Source organism: Saccopteryx bilineata, chromosome 1 (genome assembly GCF_036850765.1).
Source record: "Saccopteryx bilineata isolate mSacBil1 chromosome 1, mSacBil1_pri_phased_curated, whole genome shotgun sequence".
Taxonomy (NCBI): domain Eukaryota; kingdom Metazoa; phylum Chordata; class Mammalia; order Chiroptera; family Emballonuridae; genus Saccopteryx; species Saccopteryx bilineata.
Window position 1 is genome coordinate 350,991,971 of NC_089490.1, and position 9,016 is coordinate 351,000,986.

Consider the following 9,016-nt stretch of genomic DNA (forward strand, 5'->3'; position numbering starts at 1 on the left):
TAGAATTAGAAGGGGTAAGGATTAGAAAACTACAATGAGATACCACCTCACACCTGTTAAATTGACTATTATCAACAAGACAGGTAATAACAAGAGTTAAAGAGGCTGTGGAGAAAAATGAATCCTCATTCACTGCTGGTGAGAATGCAAATTAACACAACCATTACAGAGGAAAGTATAGTGGTTCCTCAAAAAGTTAAGAATAGAATTACCATATGACCCAGCAATCCCTCTACAGAGTAGCTACCCTCAAAACTTGAAAACATTGGTACAGAAACACACATGCCCCCCCATGTTGATCGCAGCATTATTCACAGTGGCCAAGACATGGAAACAACCAAAGTGTCCCTCGATAGAGGATTAGATAAAGAAGGTGTGGTACATATATACAGTGAAATACAACTCAGCCATAAAAAATGATGACATAGTGACATTTACGACAACATGGATGGACATTGAGAACCTTATAAATAAATAAATCCGAAAAAAATTCAGAAAGGCTAAGAACTGTATGATTTCACACATAGGTGGGATACAAAACTGAGTCTCATAGACATAGATAAGAGTTCAGTGGTTATCAAGGGGAGGAGGTTGTGGGGAGAGGGGGCTGGAGGAAGGGTGTAAAGAGAAACAAATATAAGGTGATGGAAAATTATTTGACTTTTAGTGATGAGTATATAACATAATCAACTGATCAAATGATATGAAGATGTTTACCTAAAAATCTATGTACTTTTCTTGATCAAAGTTACCCTGTTAAATTTAACTTTCTAAATAAAAAAGAGAAAGAAAATAAAAGAAATCTGTTGGGCATTGTGTCTAGTGTTTGCAAGACATTATTCTATTGTTCACGTATGGTACAAGAAAAGCCACAGTTCAACTTGATTACCAATTTTTCTAAAGTTTAGATGAGGTTCATATTTTATCATTATTATAAACAAGAAAAAGAGCCTAATCCAACACCAGTTTAAAATAGGATAGGTAAGAATGGGATCACTTATTGAAGAGTTCACCATCTTTCCATTGTTTTTGAGTTCTATTAATAACTCTGGGGAACAATTTTTTTTCATTTTCTGTTGCATGAGGTTTTAGAACTTTTTCTCTATATTTCTGCATCACTGATTCCAAATATGAAATTTGTTTTTTGATGCATGTTCTAGTTTTTATGCAATTTCAATTTCTTTTTGTTACAGTTAATGACATGCATTGGTTTTTAAATTGGAGTTAAAGGACAATGACTCTTGGATTGAACATAACCACAAGGCAATAAAAACACCACTTTGACATAATTGTAGTTGTTTTTAAATGTAAATAATTATTACCTGATAAAAACAACCTCTTATTTTGTTATAAGATTCAATCATGGCTTCTTTGAGTAGGCATAAATGTAAGAATAGTCCTGACACCATGTGTGATATATGTGGCTGTAACACACTTCAATGTCAAAGGTGCCATATTTCATCATATGGGACACGTGCATATATTGCCTATTTTCAAGTTCCCCTTGGCGATCAAGACAAGAATTGGGCTCCTCATATTATGTGTCATAAATGTGAGGAAATGCTTCGTGACTGGACAAAAGGAAAATGCAAAGGAATGCCTTTTGGTATTCCCGTGGTTTGGCATGAACCTAAGAACCACAGCAGTGAATGTTATATCTGTCTGATCCATACTAAGGGAATCAGCAAGAAAAAACGGCATATGATCGCATATCCTCATATTACTTCAGTAATACGACCTATCCCACACTCTGAGTTACTCCCAGTTCCAGTTTTTAATGGTTTTATTTCTTCTAAGGATGAAGAAAGTGAACATGGTGATCAAGTGTATTTTGATAAGATGCATGAGGAAATAGTTGTAGAATCTGAGGGGTCTTCTGATGCCAAGCAGTCATTAACCCCTCAGCAGTTTAGCCAACCCAAATTGAATGACTTAGTAAGAGATTTGGGCCTATCAAAGAAAGCAGCTGAGTTATTAGCCTCCAGGCTTCAAGAAAAGAATGTATTCATACGGGAGTATTGGCCATTCTTAAAATTTATGAATCTTCCCATAGCTCTTTGTTTGTTCTAGGTGATCAGAGAGTGCAATATTCACTAAGAATCTTTATTAAAGGTTTATAAGAATAAATCCTAAAAAAAAAAAGAAAAGAAAAGAATGTACTTCACTGGTCAGCTAAAGTATCCCATTTCAGGAAGTGTAAACAAATTTTTGTGGACTTTTTTTCCGAAGATAAACACTTTGTTTACTGTCATGATATCAGTAGTCTTCTCAGCCAGCTAGGTGTTACCACTTACAGTCCAACAGAATGGCAGCTATTTCTTGACAGCTCTAAACAGAGTCTGAAATGTGTTCTCCTCCACAACGGTATTGTTTATTCAGTGGTTCCAGTTGGTTATTCAACTCATCTGCGAGAAGATTATAAAGACATAAAAATAGTCTTCAAATTACTGAAGTATGAGGAGCATAGCTGAATCATTTGTGTGGATCTTAAAATGGTAAATTTCCTGCTAGGACAACAGAGGTTTCACAAAGTACCCTTAATCTATCCTCACAAGAGCTTTTAACAAACTAGCTGCTCTATTACACAACATTTTTTTAAGTTAAAAATTATTAAGACCAATAAATTTTATTACATTAGAAAAAAAAGTTACCTTGGAATTTAATTAGAGGACACCTCTATTTTAAAATTATTTTTCTTTTAACATATCAGACTGCCTGAAATCATAATATTTTAGGCAACATGCCTTCAGTTCTTATAATTTCATATGAAGCTTGATTCATTGATGGATACTCAGGAAAAGCTTAACGACAATGGGGATAAAATTTATCAACATTTCAATAGCTGTTTTAGAGTTAGCAGAAATTGTGCAAGTTCTCACACCCTAAGGATAGGATGAAGATATTTTCATTGAAATAAAAGTATAGGATACAGAACCTTGAGGGGACTTCAAGAGATTTAAGAAATTAGAGTCTCTTAAAGAGTGAAGTTTTTTGAAAGGAGTGTAGACAGATATTTGACCATATCTGAAGGAATCAGTGTGGAACCTCTCCTAAGGGGATGACTCAGATACAGGTGGCCAAGCCTCTGAAAGCCTTGACAAGTTCTTAATCACCCTCCTTCAAGCTGAGGAACTTCTTTAGTCACTTCTGTCTGTGAACAGCTTCCCCATGTTCCCAGAAACTCAGACAGTGATTCCAATAGTCATCTGTAATCAGAGATTTCTCTTTCTTTTCAATACAACTTCTTTCAAAGCTTGTTAAGTCCTCCTTGTCCATAGCTGTTTTACCCTTTCATTCTTCTTATGTCATTCTTCCTGATATTGCCTAAATTTTCACCTGTAAAGCTGGTTCTTCACAAAAGTCATGTAAAATGTTTTCAAATATTGTCTCAACAAATATATCAAGCTCCTATGCACCATCAATGGCTCTATGTAATGCTGATTTAAGAGCAACAACTTAGGGAGGGAAGACAGCTCTTTGGGATTATGTTTTGTAGAGTGGGAGATACATAAAGTGAAAAAGTGAATAAATAAGAAAATAATTTTATATTAGCTATGAGAAAAATTAATATGTGATATAAGTGGGACACAATTATGTAATCAATAATCTCTTTAAGGGGGTAATATTTGAGCTGGAGTCATAATGACATGAACATTTTTGTCATGGGAAGATATTAGGAAAGGAAGTTTTTGGAAGTTGGGATAGCAAATGTAAATCTCTGCAGGATGAAAACACATACTCGTACACAAATGTATATCACATGCGTACACATATACATACTTGGTATGTTAGAGAGATATGTGGTGGGTCTATGGGACTAATTTGTAAGGAAAGAAATGACTAGAGATGATATTGTAGAGGTAATACCTACTTAATCTCTTTAAGGTTATCTTCAGTGGTAAGGAGTGAGAAGCCCATTGAGAATTTTAATCATGAAACCATTTCTAATTCATTTGTAATCTTATATAGATTAATATTGCACAGATATCTTGTTCCTTCCAAACTATTCCTGAAATTTAGGCTTTGAATTTGCCATTTACTCATAAAATGACCTTTTATTTCCACTGAAGTTCAGTTGGTTTCAATAATGATAACTATTCCTGTAATTAATATAAAATAAATATACTATAATTAGAAACAAAATTATCATATATATTATGACTGCATACTTGTATAGATAGATAGATAGATAAGATATATAAAGAACATAAGTATCATCATTAAAATGTGAAAATTAATTATCTCCATTTAGAGACTAAAAAAGAAAGCTTATTTTGTTTCAAGTAGTTCATTAAAGATATTACCTGTCTTTATTTTACTCTCACAAAATAATCTTTGATGAATAAGCAAATGAGGGCTTAGGTATTTAGCAATTTATCTCAAGATATAGAGCTAGCAGGTGATGCTCAGATTCAAAGCAAGGCAATAGGTCCTTATGTCTTAGGGATGACTTTTCATTAGTGCTATTAACAACACTGAGAAAAGGCCACTGGTTCTCAATTTTTTTAAGGTTACATTGAATGCCCATTTTAACACTTTTTAAAATAGTTTTGCATACCTCTATCCAACATCAAAAGAAATCAAGATAGAAAAAAATTAGGGCAAAACTGAATGTTACTCCAGTGTTTTGTTTTGTTTTGTTCAGATTTTATTTTAGAGAGAGTAGAAGAGACAGTGTATGAGAGAGAGAGAGAGAGAAGGGGGGAAGAGAGGAAGCATCAACTTCCATATGTGCCTTAACCGGGCAAGCCCAGAATTTCGAACCAGCAACCTCACTGTTCCAGGTCAACGTTTCATCCACTCTGCCAACACAGGTCAAGCACTCCATTGTTTTTTAATTCATTTAATAGTCAGTGTATTTATTTGAGCAAAAGATACTCCTTCTGAGTCATTGTACCACAGTCTGTGGCAGATTTCTTATATCTACCAATTTGTGTCAGAAAAGTACAGATGTTTGCATGCTGTGGGAAAAGGGTGCTCATTTGTTCAATGCAGAGAGTAGTAGAAGATTCCATAGCATGGGCTGCCAATGAAAAGACTTGTCTCTGGCTGGTGATGTATCTACACTCCCTTGCTGTGTTTAACTTTTCCTCATTTCTCATCAGGCAGAAGTATTCTTCACTGACAACATGCTACATGTGACTGTCCCTGGGACCTCAGGTTCTTTGGTCTCATGCATCTCAAATAAGCATTAGTAGGACCAGACAGGTTACACTTCTAGTGTAAGAGGAATGGTTTCATTTTATATTTTTCTCTCAGAATCTATTAGTCCTACATTTAGAGTTTCAGGAAGCTGCTTTGTTTGTTTTCCCCTAAAATAAATCCTTTACAATATAACCCTTAAAAACCTACTTTCATGTGTACTTACAGAGTACTCTAAAATTTTAGGAGCTCAGCCCAACACATTAGAGCTGCATTTCTTCTATTAGAGAAGTAATCCCTTCAGTCTACTTCACATAGTTGTGGGGCTAATATCTCTTCTTAGGCAAATAAGAAAGACTTCATGTGAAAGACAGATAAGAATTTGAGGCAAAGTCAAGAATATTCTCTTTAAGATCAGAGAGCAGTGCAATAAAGGAAAAAAGAGAAAGCACCTTGACCACAGCCAGAAAATCCACTGAGTCCTTTCTAAATTGTGGAAGCTTTGGAAATTTGGCTTATTTGCCCCTGTAGACAGAACTGAAGCTTTGGAAATTTGGCTTATTTGCCCCTGTAGACAGAACTGATAATCATATAATAAAGCAGATTAAAAAGTTACCCATAAATTTTTATTACCAGATATTGCTATCTTTAAATTAGTTTAGCCTCTAACTTATCAGGTTGTGTCACTCTTAACTCCTCCTCCTCAAACTAGTGGATTTCTATGACCCCTCATGTCTGCAAACAACTTCCTTATTTTTCCAGAAACCTGAAGAGTGAATTAAAAGTCATCTGTAACTCATGTTTTTCTCTTATACTTTTGAAAAAATGCCTTCCAGAAACTTGTTAATTTCTCCTTGTTCATAGCTATTTTATTTTCCCATTTTGTCCATGTCATTGCTTCTAACATTGCCTAATCCTCACCTAGAACTATTTTCTTACAAAAGCCATCCTATGGTTTTTTAAAAATTCAAATTCATGTGTTCTCAAACATTCCTTCAATAACTATTTATTAAATAACTGTTCTAAATACCGAATAAGTGTTCTAAGTACATAATTGTTGTAAGAACTGGGGACTTAAATAAGGAAAAGAAAACTTTCTCCTTAAGATTTATAATTTGGAGTTGAAAAATATAAAAAATTAATAAGTAAACCATCAACAAAATAATTTCAGAAATTATTTGATATGAGGAAAATGAACATTTGGACTTAATGAGAAAATGACACAATTATATCAGGAATTATCTCTCTAAGAAGGTAATATTTGAACTGGGGTCAGGATAAAAAGAAGAAATCTGCAATGGGAAAATATTGGGATAGAAATTCTGAATGTTGGAATAGTAATCCAAACCTCCAAGAAAAGTAAGCAAAGCTATTGGCATGCTAGAGATATAAACAATGGGCATATATGGTTGATATATATATACATGGTAAAGATGAGAATGACAGGATATCTTTATGCAGAGGAAGCATAAACCTAGTATAGTAACTTAGAACTTGTCTTCAGTGGTAGGGACTGAGAAGCTATTATGGAATTTTAATCCAGGTAATGGCATAATCTGAAAAACCTCTGTATTCTTAGCTAGATTAGAAATCAAAGAATATTCTTTTCATCACAACATTATTTTGCTAAGGTGTTGATTATTTATTTATTTATCCATTTATTGTGGCCAAGTGTCCTTTATTGCTTATCAACAATAATTAGTCATCTTTTCAATTACTAAAGATGAGTCACCCAGCCCTGCATCTATGCATGTGTATGTGTGTATGTTAATTTTAAAGTTGTTTTCAATTAAACTGTCTTAAGTGAGAATAATCTAGACCTAAATCTAGGTCCCTAAGGTATAAAGAATGTATCTTTTGCCCACTACTCCATCCTCACCATCCTTGACCCCTTGACATTCAGATTCAGAAAAATAGTAGAGGGTAAGAAAGAAAAGAGGTTGACTAATTAAAGCACACATTGCTCTCATTTGTTGATTGACTGGGTAAAACTGTTCAGTGCCATGAATAGCCATTGTTTACTCTGTTTAGAGGCATAATGAGAGGTGATAAGGCTTAGAGCAGGGGTCTCAAACTCACGGCCTGCGGGCCGCATGCGGCCCGCCGAACAATTTTGTGCGGCCCGCAGACTAATCCACGAAGTTCAAAATATTTTGGATAAAATTAAGTAAGCCTAGGGGCCTACTTGTATTTTTCATTTCTCTAGCATCCTAGCTAGATATTAGCTTAGTTAACAGCAGTTGTGATGCGAACTACAGTTTCTGGTCGTTTTGTGACACTGAGTAAACTGATGTACAATTGTGCTTGTTGTACAGATTTTTTTTGTTTTCAACTGCAGTGAGAAAAGTGTTGCGTAACAGTTGCCTTTTGTAGACCTAGTGCGGCCCGCCCAAGGGCTGTGATCTTGCTCTGCAGCCCACATGCTGAGTTGAGTTTGAGACCCCTGGCTTAGAGACACCAGTGCTATTAACAGCTATAATTACAATAATCATTGGTCTTTCATCTTTATTGTGGAGGCATAAGGTGAAATTAGAATGCATTCACAGAACAGATTCTGATCACTGCATAGTGATAATGGAATGCCTAAGAGAGTTGAATTTGCTAAGAAATGACACTCAAACTTGTAAAGTGTGAAGGTCTCAAGCTTTGAAATGAGAAAATTCACACAATATCCTAATTCTAACTTTATTTTTGTGCATGTCACATTCAATCAGAAGATAAAGCACAATGATTTCATGTGTCTTAGCCTTGCCTCACCAGTGAGACAGTGAAACCCTTCAAGAAAGTGCAGGCAGAGTAATGGCGGAGTAGGAAGCGATACCGATAAATCTCCCCCAAAACTCAACAAGATCTTCAACCAGAAACAGAAAAACCTATACTTGGAGCTTCCAGATTCTTCGCAATACACCCAAAGGTATGATTGAGTGAAAAATTGGCTAAATATATAACCAAACCCCGAAGGAAATAGGGAGTAAGAAATGCTCCGCCTTCCTCACTAACCTAAACAGGGCGGCTTTCTCTGGTAACTGTGAATATAGAAACTGAGGTGGGCAAAGGGGGTGAATAGATCCAGGCCCCCGCAGCAAAAACGGCCGAACCAGGCTGTGGCTCAGAGATCCAAGCCGAGGAAAATCTGATCCTGTGGCAACCCGGGCAATACAAGCTAACACTCGCGCCAAACCCAAACAAAGAAAGACAAGCGGAGCGGCCATTTTACCCGGTCTCCTGGTCGGTGCGCAGTTAGTGGAAGAGAGATTTCTTCCTAAGCCGCGGAAGTGGGTGCCCGTGTTGCCCCACGGAGAGGCAGGGTGAGAGGCCTTTCTGTGGGCTGAGGGCAGAGTCTCTGGGCAGCCCCAGCGCCCTGGGAAAGCCACACACGGGAGGGAGTGAGAACTAATCCCAACGGTGGAGATTTTCCGTGCTGGAGGCTGTTTCACTCAGAGGGAACCACGGCCAGCCTCATATCCTGGTTTGCGCGCGCAGATAAAGAGTGAGCGATTCCTCCGAGTGCCTCGGCAGTGCGCGCCCGTGTTATCGCACAGAGGGGCAGAGTCAGGGGCCTTTGTGTGGGCCAAAGCGGAATCTTGGGCCGCCCCAGCGCCTTGCAAAAGCCGCACACGGGGACGGAGCGAGACTCAATTCCAACGCTGCAACTTTTCCCTGTGGTTGGGGGTTTCACTCAGAGCGTGAGACTGCTGGCCGGATATCCTGGTTGCAGACAGTGAGTGAGAGTTTCCTCCAAGCGCCCCGGAAGTGGGCGCCCGCTTGTGTTACCGGATAGAGTGGCAGAGCCAGAGGTCTTCGAGTGGGCGGAAAGCCCGCCTGATTATGCTAGCAGCTCTGACTGACTGAGCCTTACCCAGAGCCCTGTGCT